The 20691-nt window shown below is 36.0% G+C and overlaps 1 protein-coding gene across 5 annotated transcripts in view; it reads right to left on the bottom strand.

The window, feature by feature from the left end:
• Positions 1 to 20691, bottom strand: part of pyd (zonula occludens-like protein polychaetoid) — a 640754-nt gene that overhangs the window by 514667 nt on the left and 105396 nt on the right. The window lies entirely within an intron of this gene.

Below are 20691 nucleotides of genomic sequence, written 5' to 3'. Positions count from 1 at the left end.
AGGTTCGACTTCGACTATATTGTAATTGAATTCCTTACTCTCACATGTCAGTTAAGAGTCTCTATCACTGCGAAATTAAAATACCGCTAATTTTACAGTAATTATGTGATATCTTCAAATAGATAAAAGATAATCGAAAAGTGGATCAAGACCTCCCTAGACGATGTTATTTTGCATGAGTTACCGTTATTACGAGTCACCTAGTAGCTTTTCGTTTCCTGTTATTTAGAAACGCGAAAATAAATGCCGATTTTCTAAATGACTGGAAATCGAAAGCAGATAAATGAGTCGTGATAACGGTATCTCACGCAAAATAATACTGTCTAAGGAGGTCTTGTTCCACTTTTCGATTATCTTTTATCTATTTGAAGATATCACATAATTACTGTAAAATTAGCGGTATTTTAATTTCGCAGTGATAAGGCCTCTTAAACACAGTATGACAAATCTAAGGTGGTAATGCTAGACGAACCACTTGTAAAACTTCAAGTTTACATTGGATTTTATGATGGCTTTTTTGTTCTTTAATAATAAGAATTTGTTTCTCATTCTTCAGGCAATGGTTACAAGCCTAAATTCCTCCTCTCCTTTTCCGCAAAGGGATTTGGGTTCAATTTCCGGTGGGAGTTCATATGATTCAATTGGATTAGAGTTTAGCACTGTGAGACTATGGGACGTGGATCTACAGTTGAATGTCAAATCTGAACGAATGTAATTCGTCTATTTTTAAGGCTTTCTCACCGGGAATCGAGTCCGGAACTCCGTGCTCCAAAGGCGCGCGCTTGCCTTTGCAGACCTAGATTAACCCGGAGGATCCATGTGGTTCGGATCCGACATTAAACTATACGTTCACGTCTCATAATAATAGCCTAGGTAAAAGTTCGAACTTACTCATCAACGGAACTAAGAAAATATCTGGGTACACACGCCCCTTCCTGATAAGAGCCTTTGCTTGGTTGGTTTCTTGGTTTGTGTAGTTAGGTACTTAACTGAATTCTTCAGTAAGTTTGTCTATTAAAAAAAAAAAAAAAAAAAAAAAAATCCAGTAATTTTACGCCATGAACTCGTTAGAAAATAATCTTCGCTGGATGAATGTCTTTTTTCCTTACATACATAAAAAGTATCACTAGGTTTTGAGGATCAATTATCTTTTATGAACTGACATGAAAAGGTAGGCAACAAGCAACACGCAGTAGCAAGAAATAATTTATTAATCATGGTCGGAAATTGCAGTTTATTACTAAAAAAAAAAAAAAAAATGCATAACTGCAACATAGAAACACCATCTTGTTGGACAGTCACGATTGGCAGCAACTAAAATGAAAAACGAAAACCTTTATGATCAACACTAGAAGCTCTTTTATACTACCAGCAGCAACTGTGCAAGAAGTTCGGTGGCATTCGGCCAAGCCAAGCTGTCGCCCATCTTGTATGTTGTACCTGAATAACTAACTTGACCTTGTTGTCTGAATAGCCGCGGGGGAGATTATAGAGAAAAAGAATCTTACAACATGAACATCGTGTGTACGAGAGAGACAGTGAGGAAAGCTCGTCTACTGACCTTCAAACACAAGACAGAAGAAAGAAAAAAAAAAGGAGAAACAAATGAAGTACGATTGGGCGCAGCAACAAGAGAGATATCATCATCTTTCTCGGATAAGCCTACTCGTTAGTCTGAGAAGTGGCTGGTTGTTGCCACGTTAGGCCTAAAAATTCTACAAAGGTGATTCACTTATCTTCGTGCTCTTTTGATTGTTCTCTTTACGTTAGAAATATTCGTCACAACTTGCATCAAAGAAAGCCATTACGTTAACTCGAGAGAAGCAGCAGGTAGGGGGGCAAAAAGAAAGAAAGAAAAAAATCCAAATACCCATCAGCTTGGCGACTGGACAAGCGGGGATGACATCATTTCTCTGAAATAGGTTAGCGTCCTACGATCGTGCGAAAATCTTGCAAGTTCAGCATGCAAGCGCCCAACAACACACAGTACAAGCTCAGCAACTTTCTTGTTCTATTCTATCCTTCTATTAGAGACAAAACACTGTAAAAGAAGATTCATTTCCAGTTGAATCATCACTCCACGTGTACCTGTTTCAGAAAAAGAATTAGAACGAATATAACGATTGAGATAACAGCTTCCAGTTCCGGAAAAGAAATAAAGAGTTACAGTAACTCAATTTTTACATTATTCTTCGTTAGAAAGTACTTTTAATTATTCGTTGTGGATGGTAGCACGGTGGATGGCTCTATACACATATTCCAAAACAAGAGTATTGTAGTGTATATTGCTAATCCTGATGCAAAGGACTTGTTTCCATTCACACACTATGTGAGTCTGTTCATTGGTTGGACAATTTCTTTCCTTTTCAACATCTTGGACAGGAGTGATTAACAGCTTAAAATTGAGATTCGAAACATTACTCAGGTTTAGGGTTGCCAATTTTATTAGCCGCTTTGTGGCTAGATCTGACCATTCCGAGTACCTGGCTAGCCACAGATTTCCTGGCTTTTCTAGGCTTATGCTTTTTTGCTATTTCTGGCCTATTTCTGACAGCCAATTTTTACTATATTCTGTGTCATTTTGCTCTTAAAAAGAAAACTTCGGAGATTTTCTTAGTAAAGAAATTCAGAATATACTTCCTCATTAATGGTGGGCACAAAAACCGATTTTCCGATTTTCTCTAAAACCGATTCGGTTATTCTTCAAAACCGGTTTAGTTTTTCATCGAAACAGGTTTAGTTTTTCCGCAGCTGGTTCTATTTCTGACCAGAATATATTTTCTATAGTGTTTCGTTGTTCCCCGGAAACCAATTCCGTTTCCACAGAAATAATTTTATGTGTTTTCCAAAAGAGTTTTGGGTTTTTGTTTCGGTGAAAACCGAACCGGTTTTGGAGAAAACCGAAACCAGTTTCGGTGAAAAACCGAACCGGGTTTTAGGGAAACCAGTTTCGGTGAAAAACCAAACCGTTTTTTGGAGAAAATCGAAATGTCAGTTTTCCGGATTTCGGTTTTTCTAGAAACCGGTTTTGTCCATCCCTATTCCTGATACACTTCTATCAACATTCATAGCAACAACTGAGCAGAGTAATTCAACGTGATTCAAGTATTAGTGACGACATCTGTTGTAGAATCGTTAAAAGACACGTTTATTCCAGCACAAAGTTTAATCTCTCTTTTCTGAACCAACCTCCATGTCATCACATAAATGCACTCTTCTTTGTTATATACTGAGTAGTAAAGGAAAATCACAATAGTATCTTATTTACATACAAGAAGAGCTCGATCATTCCATACTTGTGGTTCATAGAACGTTTTATATGTACACTGTTTAGAAAGTATATTAAAATCTAAACTGGGCGATGACATACCATTCTCAAGTCGTCTTCTTCTTTAATATAACCATTTAACTGCTAGCTTGAGATAGGTCATTGAATTGCCAATACCACAAAATTACATACCTAACACTTCTATTAAAGGCGTTGACTTACTTTTTCTTTTTCGTTCTTTTCTTTAGAAGTATTGGTAGATCATGCATAAGAAAGTACTGTGCACATTACAACGTTTATTGGTTTGTTTCTATATATGAGACGTAAGAGGCTACACTTTAGCGTGAAATTAAAAACACTTAGCTATATCAAAATCGCCGTCATAGGTTTTCTGCGTTCTCCCATTATTAGCAAGTCACCTACCGCAAACAGAAACAACCATGTACCACGGTCTTCAGCTAACCTCATCTTCTTAACATAAGAATTTCCTGTTGTAATACTCTCCACCAACTGTAGCCTCTTTCACCCCCCCCCCCCGCCTACCTCGTTTTTCTGCGACCGTAGCTGCTAGTACGTTCCTCACGACATAGTTCCTTCTTTGCCAATGTCCCAACCAGATTCGTTTCCTCTTTTTAATTACATCTAAAATTGTTCTTTTCTTCCCTACTATTCCTAACACTTTCTCATTCGTTTACCGTTTCTTTCCATTCCTTATCAAATCCAAATTTGGAAAGCCTCCAGGTTTTTTCCTCGGTTTCGCGTAATGACAATATTTCTGCCTCGCTGAGTGCAATACGCCACACGAAAACTTTTCTGAGTCTTTTTCTTAAGGACCTACAAAATAGACTTTTCTCATTCCTAAATGTTTCTTTCGTCATTTCTATCTTTGATTTTATTTCAGGTTCGCACTCCATGTCCTCACTAATAATATTTTCCAGATATTGGAAACTAGTCGCCTGCTCTATATTCCCCCTCCTACTTCTAAGTTTGATACCAACAGCTTCGTTCCAATCACCATTGCTTTCAATGGCAGCAATTTAGGCATGAGCGAGCATCAACATTATTGGTTCACTGATTAAATACACATACGTAATACGTTATTCAGTACGTTGTTGCGATTCGATTTATATTTAAGCGGCTTCTACATGGAATACAGGGTTCGACAGCACTCTCCCGGTAACTATATTGATAATGAGATACGATATCTTTAATTTAATGTTACACTTCTATAGACGTTAAAGAAGACAAATTAAAGATACACGCACAAGTGAGTTGTAAATTAGCTGATGAAATGTATGACAATGTCAGTGAATGATAGTATCAACTAAATCTATTACATATTTATTGCATTATTCTATTATTCTCACAGAGCTCCCTCATAGCTAAGCGGTTAGCGTACGCGCCTTTGAGGTGGGGGACCCACGCTCGATTCCCGGTGGGAACTCATGTGGTTCGAATCCCATGTAAAGCTGTATGTCCATGTCTTATATAGGCTCGCTGCTGAAAGGGACGCTAAACTGAAAATCAAATCAAATCAAACCAAATATTTTTTTCACATCTCTCCGTATAAGGTGGAAAGCCATTTGGACCATCCTATACATAACAAGACTGTCAAGTTTTATATTAACAATTCATATATAAAAGATTTATTGAAGATACACCAATACGACTCTTAAAACAACAACAATAATACTAATACTAAAAAAAACTGCTAGTAAGCTTTATTGTAGTTGTGTTTGATTGCGCATATGCACTGTCCTGATAATGAAGAACACCTCGTTAACTAATGTTCAAAAACACAGTATATGCCATAAAAACTAATGTTCTTATATTTAACGTCTGTAATAGTTATATAGATATGACAGATATGAAAACTGAGATAAATTCCCACAGTAAGAAAAAGAAACTACACACAAAGGGAGAAAAAACTACATTATACACAGAGGACTCTTTTAATATTATTGTCAAAACACTTTTTCCATGTTTTAATAAAAATATCTTGTCCAAGTCGCGACAATCATTTGTGAAATGTTACGTTATGAAATCTATAAAAAGAAGCTATATCGAAATATATGAGCTAGAATACACACACTGTGTATATACACGACAAAAAGTTTTTTTTTTTTCATTGAGTATGGTTTATATGGATAAATTCCACTTTATGACCAACGTCTATAATAAACCCGCAATGTAATGATCCAATTAGGTCATTCATTTTCGTTAAACGTGACTTGCTTTTACATCCGCAAAAGCACTTTGTTACGACTATGAATCAGACACTTTGCAAAAATGTTGCTGTTTAGTGTTATGATTCCCTTTAGAATACCTTTTGGTGAAAATCCATCGTTATTATTTCATTATACTCAGTTTTCTTTTGTTTATCTTTTTCTTTTCCATTATGAACAATATTCAGAATCAGATTTTTTAAAAATTGTTCAACTTACTTTCTTTTCGAACATCAAATTTGGCAATCAATTTTTCATTCCTTTCTTACTCCCCCCTTTCTTTAAATTAATTTTGCCAGTATGTAGCTACGCATAGATTTGATGTCCATAGTCCCAGGTTCCTTGGATGGTTGAATTGTAGGTTAGCATCTCTTTCAGCACCAAGGCTATTCGGGTCGCGAATCTACATTTTAATGTGGAATCTGATTCACCGCAATGTATTCAAATTTCAAGGCTCTCTCACGACAGGGGCATACCCACGGAGGGGGTTCATCATGTCAAGACCCAATCAAAAAGCTCGCAGTTCCTAATTCAATATCGGCCCGTGGTGGCTTAGTGGTAGAGCGTCCATCTGTGGTGCGTCGGGTCCCTGGTTCGATCCCCGCTCAAGCCAAGTGAAGTTTGTGGTGGACAAACACCGTCTGCGTGGGTTTTCTCGGGGCTTTCCCGTTTCCTCCCACTTTGTTCATTTCACTCATTTCTCATCAACACTGTCTCCTTTAGCCTAGCCGGCATATCGTGGGACGTAGAACTTAAGATTTCATTTCATTTTTTTCCCCCTAATTCAATATACATTTGTATTCTTTCTCAATAAATCTATACTTGTTTAATAGGGAAATGATTGATGTAGCTTGAAAATTTGATGTTGCACTTCATCTATACTCTTTCTCTTATGAAAAACAATCTAGTTCTATCATTTTTACTGAAAATATAGGTAGAAGTATTTTACAATTACTTATCGTTTTTATGGTTGCAGAATAATACCCGTGCAATACTACACAGACATAGTGACTTGTAGTACTAACCACCCAACCCCCCGCCAAGCTTGTATCCCTCCCAACAAAAATTTATGAGTGCGCTCCTGTTCCACGGTGAATCGAACTCGGAATCCTATGCGGCAAAAGTACACGTGCGCTAATTTTGTTTGTTTGTTTGATTCACCCCAATAGGGACACTTATGTTCATTGTTCCAATTACTCTTATTCAATATTTTAAATAGTCTGAATAATACAGGGACATGAACACAGAAACTTCGAATATAGAAATATCCATGTTCTTCAGGTGGGCTCGAGCCCCCAGTAGGTTTGACAGCCTCAGCCTAATACTTGAGACCGCTGAACTACACCAGGCACTAGTGGGAGGCCCGGGTTCGATTCCCGGCGGGAGCTCATTTGGTTCGGATTCCACGTTAAGCAGTAGGTCCACGTCTCATATAGCCTCGCTGCTAAACGGGACGTTAAACTCAAAATCAACTCAATACACCAGTCACTAGAATAGCAAGGAGGAAAGATTCCGAATTCGATCTATGATGGTCATACAGAACTTACGATGTTGACCCTGTATCAGGAGGAAAGTCGGAAGCATCTTAAAACTAACAAGTAGCAAACTCCTGTTTAGAAATTCTGAACAACAATTGGATCCCATATACTGGTCAGATATCACAGGACAGCAGCAAGAAACATCCTTCCGGTCAGTCACAGCACGTGGACTATAAATTCTAGAAGTTCAATTTTATTTCTGAATTTACTTCTGTTTATTATCTGGCTTCTTGAACACAAAAGAAATTTGAGTACCAACTTCTGAGGTATATGAATTAATATATGCAAGTTAAATGTGAATATCTGACTAACGTAATTACTTAGTTTATGTGTATACGGTATTTCTAATACCTATAATATATCATAGTAATAGAGCCACAGAGAAAACAAACTAGGCGCAATAGCCTTACTGTATTGATTAAATTGATGCTTCCAGTTATGCAAGGAAACTGATCAAGAACAGCCTTCTGTCAACAAAAATCCAGAAAGATATGGGTAGCGTGAAGGAAAAAAGAAAAAGGTCTTGAAAATAACCATGATAGTTGGAAATGTATCAAATGACGCTCTTCCCTACATCTCATTCACCCATTCTATTTTATGCAACACACGTGTTTTATTAGGTTTATTTATATTATATATATCGATGTATTATTTTTTGTTTCTTTCCTGCTTTGAATCCCGGCCACGCAAATTTGTAATGAAGAACATGCTGTATTCGCAGGTTTTCTCAGGATTCTCCTGTTTCCTTCCACATTTTTATTTCATTCATAATAATTCAGTTCCACTAACCATCTGTCTCTTTTAAAGCCTAAAGACCATCCTAGTGGGACATAAAACTAGAAATTTTATTTCATTTTCATTTTTTTTATATGTGCTTCTATCCTGACTAGCTACGTCACCAGAATAAAATTAAAATTAACTTTTTACACAGTAAAAACAGTATTTCAATTACGGTATATCGATGCTTCGAACTTTCATTTGATACACTGTGTTCTGTCGTGTGTAATTTTGAACAGACTGCATAAGGAATTGTCGGCTAAGCAAGAATTTTGATTTTTGAAAGGAATTTTAATTGAAGACTAGCTGAACCTGCGCTATTTTCACAGCGCACAGTTATACTATAAGCGTGAATCTCCTTCCCACTTCTCACTATATCTGTGCAAGTTCCTGTACGAACACAAGTAAAGATCAGGAAGACTCTCAAAGGGAGTGAATTGCTATAGACAAACATATAAATGTACTATTTTAACATAGAATGTTTGGGGAGTTTGTGGAAAATTTGGATAAATAATAGATGATACCAAATGCAAATATTTTTTCTTATAATTCCGTATCCAAGTACACCTCACTGTGGGTCCACAAGCTTTCGAAGTTCTTAGCTTGTAATAGGTTTTCCCATTCAGATTAAAGCAAGCGCCTGAATGTCATCAACCCGTTATACGTAGCTCCTCTACTGGTTGCCTGTCACAAGGGTATCAACCTTAACGTCCTAGTGGCACTATTGAATAGGGTCAAAACGACGCCTAAAATGTGCTGCGTGGGTTTTTGGTAAAATGAACGAATAGAAAAAATAAAAGACAAACTTTTGAAAATTTGAATGAGAACTGGCAAATCTACACAAAATTTGGAATCAACCAGCGAAAATGACAGGTTTCTAGCATTTATGGTTTTCGAGATCTCATTGTCGAATATACTGGCCACAAACATATGAACTTTTCTAGCATTTTAATACGGTACTAGCTGAACCTGTGCTCTCTACACAGCGCATCATTCACATATAAGCATATATCTCCTTGTCATTCCTCACAACATCTGTACATGTTCCTTTATAGACAGAAGTGAAAGACGTCTTTAAAAAAATCGGCAAGGGTTACCACATAAAGGGGAGATTTTTTCAATATTTCGCACCGTTTGTAAGATTTGACCCTACTTCCTGTTGGAGTTTCTAATTCATGTATAATCAGTGTTTCCTTTTTCTGCAGTATGAAATAAGCAAATGCATTACATACACAATTAATTATAATGTCAGTGATATATGATGTTCATTGGGCAAAACACTCCAAACAATAAAGATTTAACTTAGAGTGGAGAAATAGTTATCCTTCGTTTTTCATCATTTGGCCATGAATACAATTATGTGGTGTTGGAATGTATAATGCGTAGGATATGATGCTTTAGTTTTTTTTCTAATTTCAACTCCAATGTACCCGTAAAAATGTAATAAATAAATAATGACCATGTTTTTTTAAAAAATATATTCAATTAGAACTGGGCAATCTACATAAAATTTGCAATCGATCGGTGAAAACATCATCTTCCTAGAGCCTGTAGTTTCCGAGATGTCATTGTCGAAAGGATTGGCCACAAACATATAAACGTCCACAAACATATAGTTTAAAACAACTCCAAAGATGGCAGTACACTTCATTTGCATTAATTTTGGAAAAGGCTTATTAAAATACAAAGGCTTTGAACAATAATTTAAACAATAAACTTTATGAAAAAGGTCTATTTAAATAATTTATTTAAAGTATATATAATGTAAAACATTTGTCTCTGTTAAACGTGAAATCACAAGTAATCGTTAATCAAAGGATTGAAATCCAATGTTATAAGTTGGAGCTCATGCGGTTTTGTTGGTAATGTAGCATTTTAATAGATAGATAGATGTATAGATAGAGAGGGCACTGACTGACAGAAAAGACTTTTTTATCGTTCTTCCGTAATTCCCAAGAAACTAAAGGAGAAGGTGCAAGTAAATGAGAAAAAAACGAGAACTGTTGATCTAGGATAGCCCACGAGTCAACACAGAACTTTTGTGACGAGATACGTTTTTTTTTTTTTTCAGTACAAACGAATAGGTGTTTCGCACGAGACGAGAAATTTCATGAGTTTCGTGTGCAATATTAGTTTACCTAGGTCTTAGATCTCAAACACAATTTTAGTGTTACATTAGTATATAAAAAATATAAACTGATAAAATGATTATATATACTAATACAATCAACAGCTTTTATCAATGTTTAAAGATATGGATACACATATAGGTGCCCGCAGCGGGGGAATATAGGAGACAATTACTCCTTCTGGACTTTCGAAAGTGTGGCTTGGTTCTTCGGAATGCATGTTCAAACATATTAGACTTGATTACTCATCCACTACAATATTTAATATACTTATTATAGCTAATAAAGCTATGGAATGTACGTCAATAATAATTGTTTTACAAGAAAATATTATCTGCATCTTTATCGTATGTGTATATTTTCGACCTCAGTTGTGTGTCGGTCTTCTGTTCCCCCTTGGAAACCCCCTTCTGTGAAAGTCATTCAATATATACTCTAATAATGGATAGCTATACTTTTTAAAAAGTGCTGTTATATCACACCCTTCGTGGACCTCTCGTGACGTAGGATTCTAGAAACTTTTGGATGAATTTAAGAAAAAAAAAAAAACAGGCATAAATTTTGTACATAAATTTGCAAATCGAGACAAGATAATCTTCTTTGAAAATCAAGACGAGACAACTTTTTTTTCCCGTGTCGTTTCGTGGGCAATAGTAAATAGACATACTTCCCTTGACGAGGCAGCACTCTCAGACACCTTTTAAAGACGAAACACCTTTAAAAAAAGAACACAGCAATAGTATATTAGGAACTCTATACATAAATACCATCCTAATATTCGTCTTGAAATCTTTGAGTTTTACGTCCCACGGTTATGCCGGTTAGGCTAAAGGAGACGGTGATGATGTGTAATGAATGAAATGGTGGAATGAAGAAAGTGTGAGGAAACGGGAGAACGCCGAGAAAACCCACGCACACGGTGTTTGTCCACCACAAAGTTCACTTGGCGGGGGCTGGGATCGAACCCGGGACCCCAAGCACCAGAGGTGAACGCTCTACCACTGAGCCACCGCGGCCCCAATATTCGTCTTGAGGTCTATGAAGCATCCTTGAAAGGGAGAGAGGATTGCATGTCACTGGATTCCAACTCGAGATCTCACGATTACCGCAAAATAATCCATCCATCTAGACTTGATCTAATTCTCTAAACTAGAAGAATAAATCCTTTAGAAATGGAGCGTATTCGTGAGTTCGGAGGACTAACTCCTTGTAGGAACAAATAAACTGTAGAACAACACACGCAACGGCTGTGCACACATTGGTTATTGTAAGAAAATACACTAGTTTAACCTGTATTATTCTTTTTTTCTTTTCTGCTGTAGCTTCTGAAAGACTACAAAAAAGAAACAAACAATGAGAGAGAACTGCTACAGACCAGCAGACACAATTAACATGAGAACAACGAACGCTTACTCTCAAGGTCCTGAGAATCTATTTGTTCTTTTGCAGCCATTAAACACTGTCACTGGGATTTTTTTTTTTTTTATGTCTTACTCTATGCGGCTTTCAAGTACATTCAACTCAACAAACGACATACCATGAGTGACTATAGCTAGCTTACTGATTGTGCAATAATGATTACCAGTTCTATTTCATATTGATCTAAATTATTGATGAAAAAAAAAGTGCTGACAGCAGTTACTAAACAGAAACGAATTCCCTGCGGTTAAAAAAATGAAGCTCGGTTTAACACGTTCAAGTTTCATTTTCTATTAACTTTCACTGAAATAAACTAAACCAGGGCCGTACTGGACAGGCGGGAAACCGGGAAATTTCCCGGAGGACCCTGGACGGAGATTTTTTTAGTGGGCCCTTCGCCTCGTATCGTAACTAGCGACATATGTACCAAAGGGTACACGTTACACACTTCTCGCATAAGGGAGTAACGGAACGAAGAACGCTTAACACGTCTAGTAAAGGCAATACAGTCAGCTAATTCCAGAGCAGCGTTGCCAGTCCATGATGCGAAAAAAGCCTTTCATATTTTTCGTAATTCAACCCTTGAAAGATTCCTGATATCCCTCTCTGCTTTATAATTTTGCTAATATTGAAGTATTCAGCTAAATTGAAATCTCAAATAATTCCATGACTTGAAACTAAATAATAATTTACATTTTACAGCACGGTTGTTTTTCGTGTAGAAAATATACAGGGCTCGATTAAGACCATTAGTAGCCCTGAAGACGAAAAAATACAAGAAGGCACTATCAAAAACTTTTATGATGGGCCCTCTCTCAACAGGTTCAAAAGGGTCCATGAATTATATAGGAGAGACTCATGTCATGTTTTTTAAACTTTTATGGAGAAAATGTCTTCATTAATTTTTAAAGTTATGGGGGACCCCTTTGTTCACGACTCAACTAGATTTTTCTTTTTCTAAAAAAAAAAAAAAAAAGGAAAATATTTATATCTTTAGAGAAAAATTACAGGAGTAATCACTATGCTGCAGGTAACTAGTTTTTTAAACGATGTATTTTAAAACGCATGTTAAGGGCTTTATAAGGGGCCTTGTGCAGATGCAAATTTAAGTCAGCTTTCTTTTCATTCCGCCAAAAATGTTATAGTATAAATTTTATTTATTTATACCTTATTTTAAAATGATCTACCTACGTATGGTTTTCCTGAGGACTGTGTGGTCTCCAGTGTGAAATAAGTCCTTTTTGTGGGTCCATGGTCTCGGCTTGTTCAAAATATGTACCACATACTATACACTTGCTTTGAGTTGTGCGTGCTGCCAGTATCAGAATTTTGTCAGTCCTTTTTTAAACCTGCGTTAAATGGGCCCACCCTACGTATAACAGGAAGGTTCTAAGATTGAGTTAAAATACTGCAACAAGGAAGGAACGATTCTCAGTCATTCAATGAATCTGTGACATTTAAAAGATTCCAGAATATATATAAAGTGAGTTACATCATAGATGTGTACAATTTCGCTTATGTGAAAGTTGTGTGAAAGTGGGAGGAGAGACATATCCTCTGCAAGGATTCATACTAGGTGCACACTTTCAGGTTGTGTTCCTTCTGGGGATGACAGAACATCAGAATATCATTCGTTCTATTATCTTTACAAAGTTAGGAATATACTGTATTGTTAATACAGGACAATGGAAAAGTGATGCATTTGTATAAATTAAAAATTATTTCTGATGCTTTATATATGTGTTTGTATATGCACAAGGGGCGCCTACATGATGGGTTTATGGCATAACGCTATTGTTATTTTAGCGGGAGATGTGAAGTAATGGAAATGATTGTACAGTTGCAGGAGAGGAATGGGGGATTGGGCATTACGTCAGATCAGTCAATGTCAAAGGGAGAAATTACTAACAAGTTTTAAATCTGCATTTTAAGACTTCACCATACTTGATCCGAGTGACACTCCCGAACTCGCTTTTAATATCGGGGGAGGGTGATGTATTATAGCCTACATGTGAATGGGCCTCCTAGAAAGTATCTTCCTGGTGGGCCTCTGGATTGCAGTACGGCCTTGAACTAAACCTCATGAGTTATGGGCCATGACGGAATACAATCGCCAAGCCGAGTTTGAAAAGGATGCTGTTATAAGTAGTATGTGCGTCACGGAATATGGGTATCACAGTTGGGAAAAGAAAAATAACAATAAATACAACCTGTTAACAACGGCGCAAATCTGTCTTCAACATGAGGGAGACGCGAAAGATCGTTCCCATAATTTTTTTTTTTTTTTTTTTTTTTTTTTTTTTTTAAGCGATGTTCAAAATATTTATCAAGTTGAAAAATAATGCTGTGGACGAACAGGGGAGCAGAGTTGTCTTCAACATTGAGAGGCGGTCAGATTTGAGGGTTATTCTGGGAAGACATCAATTTCATCTCACTTTCCTTTGTGGCAATCGAACACAAATCATCACATTTCTCCCCAAAAAACACATTTCAAATCGGATTATTGGGGGAGAAAGGACCCCCCATTCAAATATTGGAGGGAACATGTCCCCCTCATCCTCCCGAGTTTTGCGCCAGCTGTAAACAATATAATTTGCTACTATGCTACATATATACTATATAAATAACGATTCCTCCGAACACGATAAAGACTGTTTAACTGGCGGCGGCGAACTGCTATTTTTTTAGCGTCACAAAAGCTTTCATTTCTTACAAATATTATTTTGTCGAAAGATATGCTTGAGAATTTATCCTCAACCAGGGATGGAAATGAGGGAACACGAGACGACGTCATTCCGCCACTTCCAAAAATATCTAATGGCGTCCCTCCATTTCCTAAAATATTAAAATCGGCAAAGATAGGCAAGGGCGATAGCGTGACGTCATGCGTCCCCCTACCTTTTCAGATCCACTTTTACCTCTGTCCTCTAACATCTTGTTTTGTTCAGTTCGATGTAATCTACACTGTTGCTCAAGACAAGGAAAGTGTCTCGTCTCGATTCCCATCTGGAAACAGATGCGAAGCGTCCTTTGAACTTCGAAACGAGAAGTTTGTCGAGTGTTGTAAACAACATTAGGTGACCGCAAGTCTTAAATCACAAGTAGTTTTAGTGTTATATGATTTATAGTAATATATTGATCAAGTGATTGTACTAACAAAAAATGAAATGAAATCTTTCAGTTTAACGTCCCACGTTATGTCCATTAGGCTAAGGGAGAAGATGATTAAAGCAAGTGAATGATGATGGAAGAATTGGTGGAATGAGAATGTGACAGGAAAGAAGGAATACCCGAGAAAACTCACGGACATGATGTTGTCCACCACAAACTTACTTGACCGGTGATCAAACCACGGACTCCACGCACCAGGGATAAACGCTCTACCAGAGAGCCATCGTGGACCCCAAATGAACGAGCACAATGAAGAGCGTTTATCAACGTTTAACGACGTCCAAGTTACTAAACAATATACTCCAATAATACAAATATGGTCTTAAATGTTGTTATACCACACCCATTGTGGTCCTCTCACATGAAATGGAAGAGTTCTAGAAGACTTCTAGATGAAATAAAGAAGAAAATCAGGGCGTAAATTTTGTACATCAATTTACAAAACAAGACGAGACGAGAATTTGATAAAAATTTACGGGGCAAGACGAGAAAATCTTATTTCTCGTATCGTAGGGAACAATCAAAGGAAATGAAATCTTTGAGTTTTACGTCCCACGGTTATGCCGGTTAGGCTAAAGGAGACGGTGATTGTGAGAAATGATTAAATGGTGGAAGGAAGAAAGTGGGAGGAAACGGGAAAACCCACGAGCACGGTGTTTGTCCACCACAAAGTCCACATGGCACGAGTTGGGATCAACGCAGGGACCCCAAGCCCCAGAGGTGAATGCTCTACCACTGAGCCACCGCGCCCCCTCGTAGGGAACAACACAATCGACCTATTGATTGATAATTGTCTTATCTTCGGGGAATATCATACTTGAGATCTATAAGAAAATTTAAGTTAGGATGTTATTCAATTTTCAGTTATATCTCAGTAAGTGGCATGGTTTTCGCACAACATCAATTTTTAGGTTCACAAAGAACTTAGTTTTCTTTAGTTTCATTTTTTCTCGAGAACTACGCATCAGCTTTTATACTCATGGGTAGATAATTTTGTTTGGTTCAATGAGAACTTTCGTTTGGCACATGTCTCATCTTCGTGGATTTTTTTTTAGATGCTAATAATCAGGGTTGGCGAAAACCATGTTTTTTTTTAAAAAAAAAACGGCTTTTTGGTTTAAACCATTTTTTTTTTTTTTTTGTTTAAATAATTTGCTTTATGTATTTATAGCACATATGGACAGAAATAAGTGTGTTTCGCTTTGGTGTTACTATGCAACAACCGGGTTATGCTGGAAGCGATCACATAAGTTTAAAGCGGAATCTAAACCGCTTCTCGGCTTACATCCGAGAGAAATTGTCCTCCATTTGAACTCGAAACCGGGACTAATTGGCCACAAATGAGATACGTCTGCCAACTCACTCACGAAGGACTCCTGATAAAAATACGTTGTACTGATCTTTACATACTTGTTAATATAATTGTCAAGAGTCATTCAGAAGGACAAATAGATAGACAGTTGCACAAGTGAAACCATTATACAGAATTACATATGGACAATTTCACAATACTGCAGAGTACAGAAGAACTAATTTAGTCTAAGTTAGTTCACTACGACCTTTAAAGAAATACAACGACTTAATTTGCATATCGGTAAGAAAAGTAAATAAAGAATTAAAGATACAAATGATTTGAGTCAACTTTGGCTCTGACCCATTTATACGTAAATAGATACCAAAGATACCGATTTCAATAAATGTCTCTCGTTGGGTTTGTATGACCCCCCCCAAAAAAAAAAATACAGCACTTCCATGTATTTTATCAATAGTAAACATTATTAAAACGAAACAATATTTAGAATTTTTCTTCGATTGCAATTGCATAACAATAATAACAAACTATAAAAAAATCACAAAAGAAACATTCATAAACTTATATATAAAAAACAAAAGTTGTTTTTGTAGTATAACCTCTTTGAGTAATGAATTGGGAATTTATGTCTGAATATAATATGAATAATATACGGGAGTGAAACGTGATAACACACAAATGTGTGTTCATCACGATTTTACGAACATTTTTCGCTTTTTGGTTTAAACGTTACTTTTTTTTTTTAAAAAAAAAACCTGGTTTGAACCAGCCAACCCTGCTAATAATATTTTAAAATTTCAAACTTTCTAGACTAAAATTCGCTTATTTCTTACTGTAAGTAATTACTTAATTACAATTTCTCTGACATTAAACATATTAAGAAAAAGAAAAAAAAACTTGTGTGAAAAGTTTCGGCGAAGTGACATCACCTGGCTCCGATTCCACTTTTCTTAAAACTGTAGCTACACGTCTTCTATATCCTTGGTGCTGAAAACGGACGCTAACACTTAAGGTTGGTTTAAAGGGACAAGTTTTGCCGATAGGTGACACTACAGTCTTCGTATCCCTCCCATATATTTTTTACCTTTCACGAAAATTCACGATTTCTCTTACAAATTTCAACCTACAGACTTCAAATGTTTAGAGAAGGAACTTCATAATCTATCGAAGGCAATAATCCGTGCCGATTTTTTATTTAGAATTTTCTTCATTGTTGAAATGTCTTCATTGTTGAGATGGATAGCCAAACCTTTAACAATGAAACTGTTTCAACAATAAAGAAAATTCTAAATAAAAAATCGGCACGGATTGTTCCCTTTGATACGTTATGAAGTTCCTTCTCTAAAAATTTGAACTCTATAGGTTGAAATTTGTAAAAGAAATTGTAAATTTTCGTGAAAGGTAAAAACTACATGGGAGAGGTACGAAGATTGTAGTGACATCTATCGTTAAAATTTGTCCCTTTACACTAACCTTAAACAAACAAACAACTAAATGGAATTCAAATTACTATAATTATGAAAAAAAGAGTGTAGAGAAATCAGTAAAAGGTGAGAAGTTTCCATTACTTTCATTGCCATATTTATGTGGCATATTTTTGTTAACATAAAGCACTAAAATAAAAACTTAAAAATGAACTATGTAAAAATAATTTAACAAGTTTTGGAATTAATTGCTGATTTGCATATCAAAACAAAATGACATTTTTATGAAATAATTTTAAAAATAATTACTAATTAATATTTATGCTAATGTGATTGTTTTATAATAACAACGTCATATTGTTTACAAGCACAACTTCAACAAAAAGTACTGTTGTTATCAAGCAATGCAATACTTTACCTCACGTTATTACACATCATTATCATTACTAGCGCTCATTATGCGAAATGTTTGTTTTAATTAACTTTTTGAAAAATAAAAAAGGAAAATAAAAAAAAAGAAAACAGAAGAAAGCATAAGTAAACACTGCATTCATATTATGCGTATTGAACTGAAAAGTGAAAACTGTTTACATTTTTTTTTTTTTCTTGCTACCAGTCACGACTTTCAACTAAATACGAATATCGAAACGAGAGTTGATTTTGTCACTTTTCCAAACTTGTGGCTTTTTAAACCGGAGGATGTGAAAAGTGGAGCTCTTCACAACTAGAGTTGAATTTAAAATTGAAATGATTTTTTTTTTTAAATTTAACGTCCCACAATTATGCCCTTTATACTAATTAAAGGAGACTGATGATTTAGGCCTAAATGATTAAGAAATAATTAGTGAACTGAAATGTGAGAGGAAACGGGACAACCCTGTCAAACTTAAGGGTAAGATAACCATCACAGACTCACAGGCCTTCGATCGAACCACAGACCCCTAGAACCCTCTTACCACTGAACCACCATTGAAGCAAACACCAACTGCAGAAAGCTGTACGAACCCCATCTGTTAGGAAATTGGTGGAATTTTGTAGTCAACCTAGGCGAGACGTGGCTCACCGATTGTGAGAAGGTTCGAGCAATTACGTACGAAAGTGCATTGCAAAAAGATGAAGTAATTTCGTTCGTCAGTGCCCTGAAGTTATCCACATGGTTTCATGGTTGTAACTAGATTCTGCTAAAGGGCAAAATTAAAGCTAGTCGCTTTTTCAAGAATGTAGAAATCAATGTTGCGTATTATGGAACATGCTTACATGAATATTTAAATTTACAACAACGATACCCTCATACTGTATTGACCGGACACAAATCGACTGAAACTGCATCAAGATATGGCGTCCAGTCATACAGCAAATAATCTCTGACGTTCTAGACTTATGGAATCTTGGGCTGAGATTCGTGTTATTCCCTTCATCGACATCCTGCTTTCCTGCCACACGAATAAAACCAAAGCATGATTCATTAGGGTGCAAGTAGCGGCCTTCTATAATTAAAGTTGATAATGTGGTTTTGTTGAACATTACGTGTATGTTCATATAAGCCTTTCAACCCGTATAATCGCTTTCTCTGGCTCCAGTTTTGATTTAAAAAAAAAAAATTAATGTACTGCAATTAACTACAAACCTCACTTCCGTTCTGTAAGTAACAAGTACATTCTGATTGATATAAAGAAGAGTTTCAGGTGTGTTCACACGGCAATCCAACTATGAAATATACCTTATCATATTCGTTAATGTTTCCTCATATTTCAGTTGAATTTACTTTCTCAACCTCTCAGTTGTTTGCTACATTCCTTTGTAAAATGGATAGCTTCGTACAAGAGCTTCTTGCGAACAATTGAAATGCACAATTCCATAAAATAATTAGTAAAATTATTCTTGATGAGAACTTCCTTGATAGAAATTTAAGATATACAATATATATACAATATATATATATATATATATATATATATATATATATATATATATATATATATATATATATATATATATATATATATATATATATATATAGAGAGAGAGAGAGAGAGAGAGAGAGAGAGAACATTGGTCGCTTTTACTTTTAATCATTTTTAAGAAGTTCCGTTTCCTCTTTAAGAAAGGTGTTATTTTACAGCTTCATCTACATTAGAAAATGTGCCTACGCAGAAGAAAATTAAAAACAAATAATTGGACATCACCATTCGACATGTACTAAACATTTTGCTATAGTTTTCTTGAGTTTTCATAATTAAATTCTAAAACTTGATGACAGACCCATGAACACAGGGTCCCTGGGAAAATACGGATTAAATACAGAATGACAAGGAAAAATCTCCATAGAACACATTTATTTTCAGACCATTCCTATCAATCAATACACCTGAAAAGCATTATGTAGGTGAAGCATGTGCAATTTGGAACAAGAGGTTGGCCCGTTACATAGGAGTTAGGGCATCGAGCGGCGTACCAGACAATGTATAAATTTTCACAATAATTGAATAGCCATATGCAATGGAGAAAATCGTTCAGCGTATACTAACATCAGAGGAACACAAAAACTGTTACTTATAATGGTAACCAAAACATTTACATACAAAAAAAAAAGTCTGTTTATTTGCCATTTTAGTGGGGAATTTAGCCCTTCATGTTCTGAAATAGTCTCTCAATGTTCGGTAGTACACTGGATGTTCCAATGCGGAGGATATTCCAATGCGGTGGATATTTGTTATCCAGGAAAAAAATAAACAAATCCAGCATAAGAGATTACGTAAGAAATACATTTTCAATAGCAGGTCAGGCGGGCCGGCGGGACACCCTTTGCACATGGCTGAGGTTAAAGTCGGCATGATTGGAATTGGAAGTTGCAATTATAAAGTTGAACAAGCCGAGGTGAATCGAACTCAGAACCTCCCGGCGTGTGAACCTGTGGAACAGTCTGTGTTGTCAAGCCGTCTGACAGAGCCCTTCCACCAAATATAGCAATCTTTAATCCTTAGTCCACCCGAGAAATAAATCCCACACGCATACAGTGGGTCAAATAAGTTTCCGTACACAAGAGATTAGTAATTTCAAAATATTATAATATCTTAAAATAAATAAATAATAAAACGCAATTACATTAGTTGAATTTGTTCGTATCTACTTGTAATGTATATACATTATAGTGATGGTATTGATTATAAATATACTATAACTGATGTTTTAAGTTAAGTTGCTGAAAATTGAGGTCAAAAAAGTTTCCGTACACGGCACAAATATACAAATGAAGGAAGCAAAACACATTAAACAGCATTTGTAGTGGTTACCAATGGCAGTAGCATGCTCTACTCGTGATAAGGTACTACTGCAGTTAATTTTGTGCAAGAGAGATCTATAGAGGCAGTAAAACGACGCGTCAAAACGGAAATGCCAATTCCAATACGTGATCTAATAGTAAAATT

This window comes from Thermobia domestica, chromosome 13 (assembly GCF_964235325.1).
Source record: "Thermobia domestica chromosome 13, izTheDome1.hap1.1, whole genome shotgun sequence".
Taxonomy (NCBI): domain Eukaryota; kingdom Metazoa; phylum Arthropoda; class Insecta; order Zygentoma; family Lepismatidae; genus Thermobia; species Thermobia domestica.
This window is presented reverse-complemented; position numbering and strand designations above follow the sequence as displayed.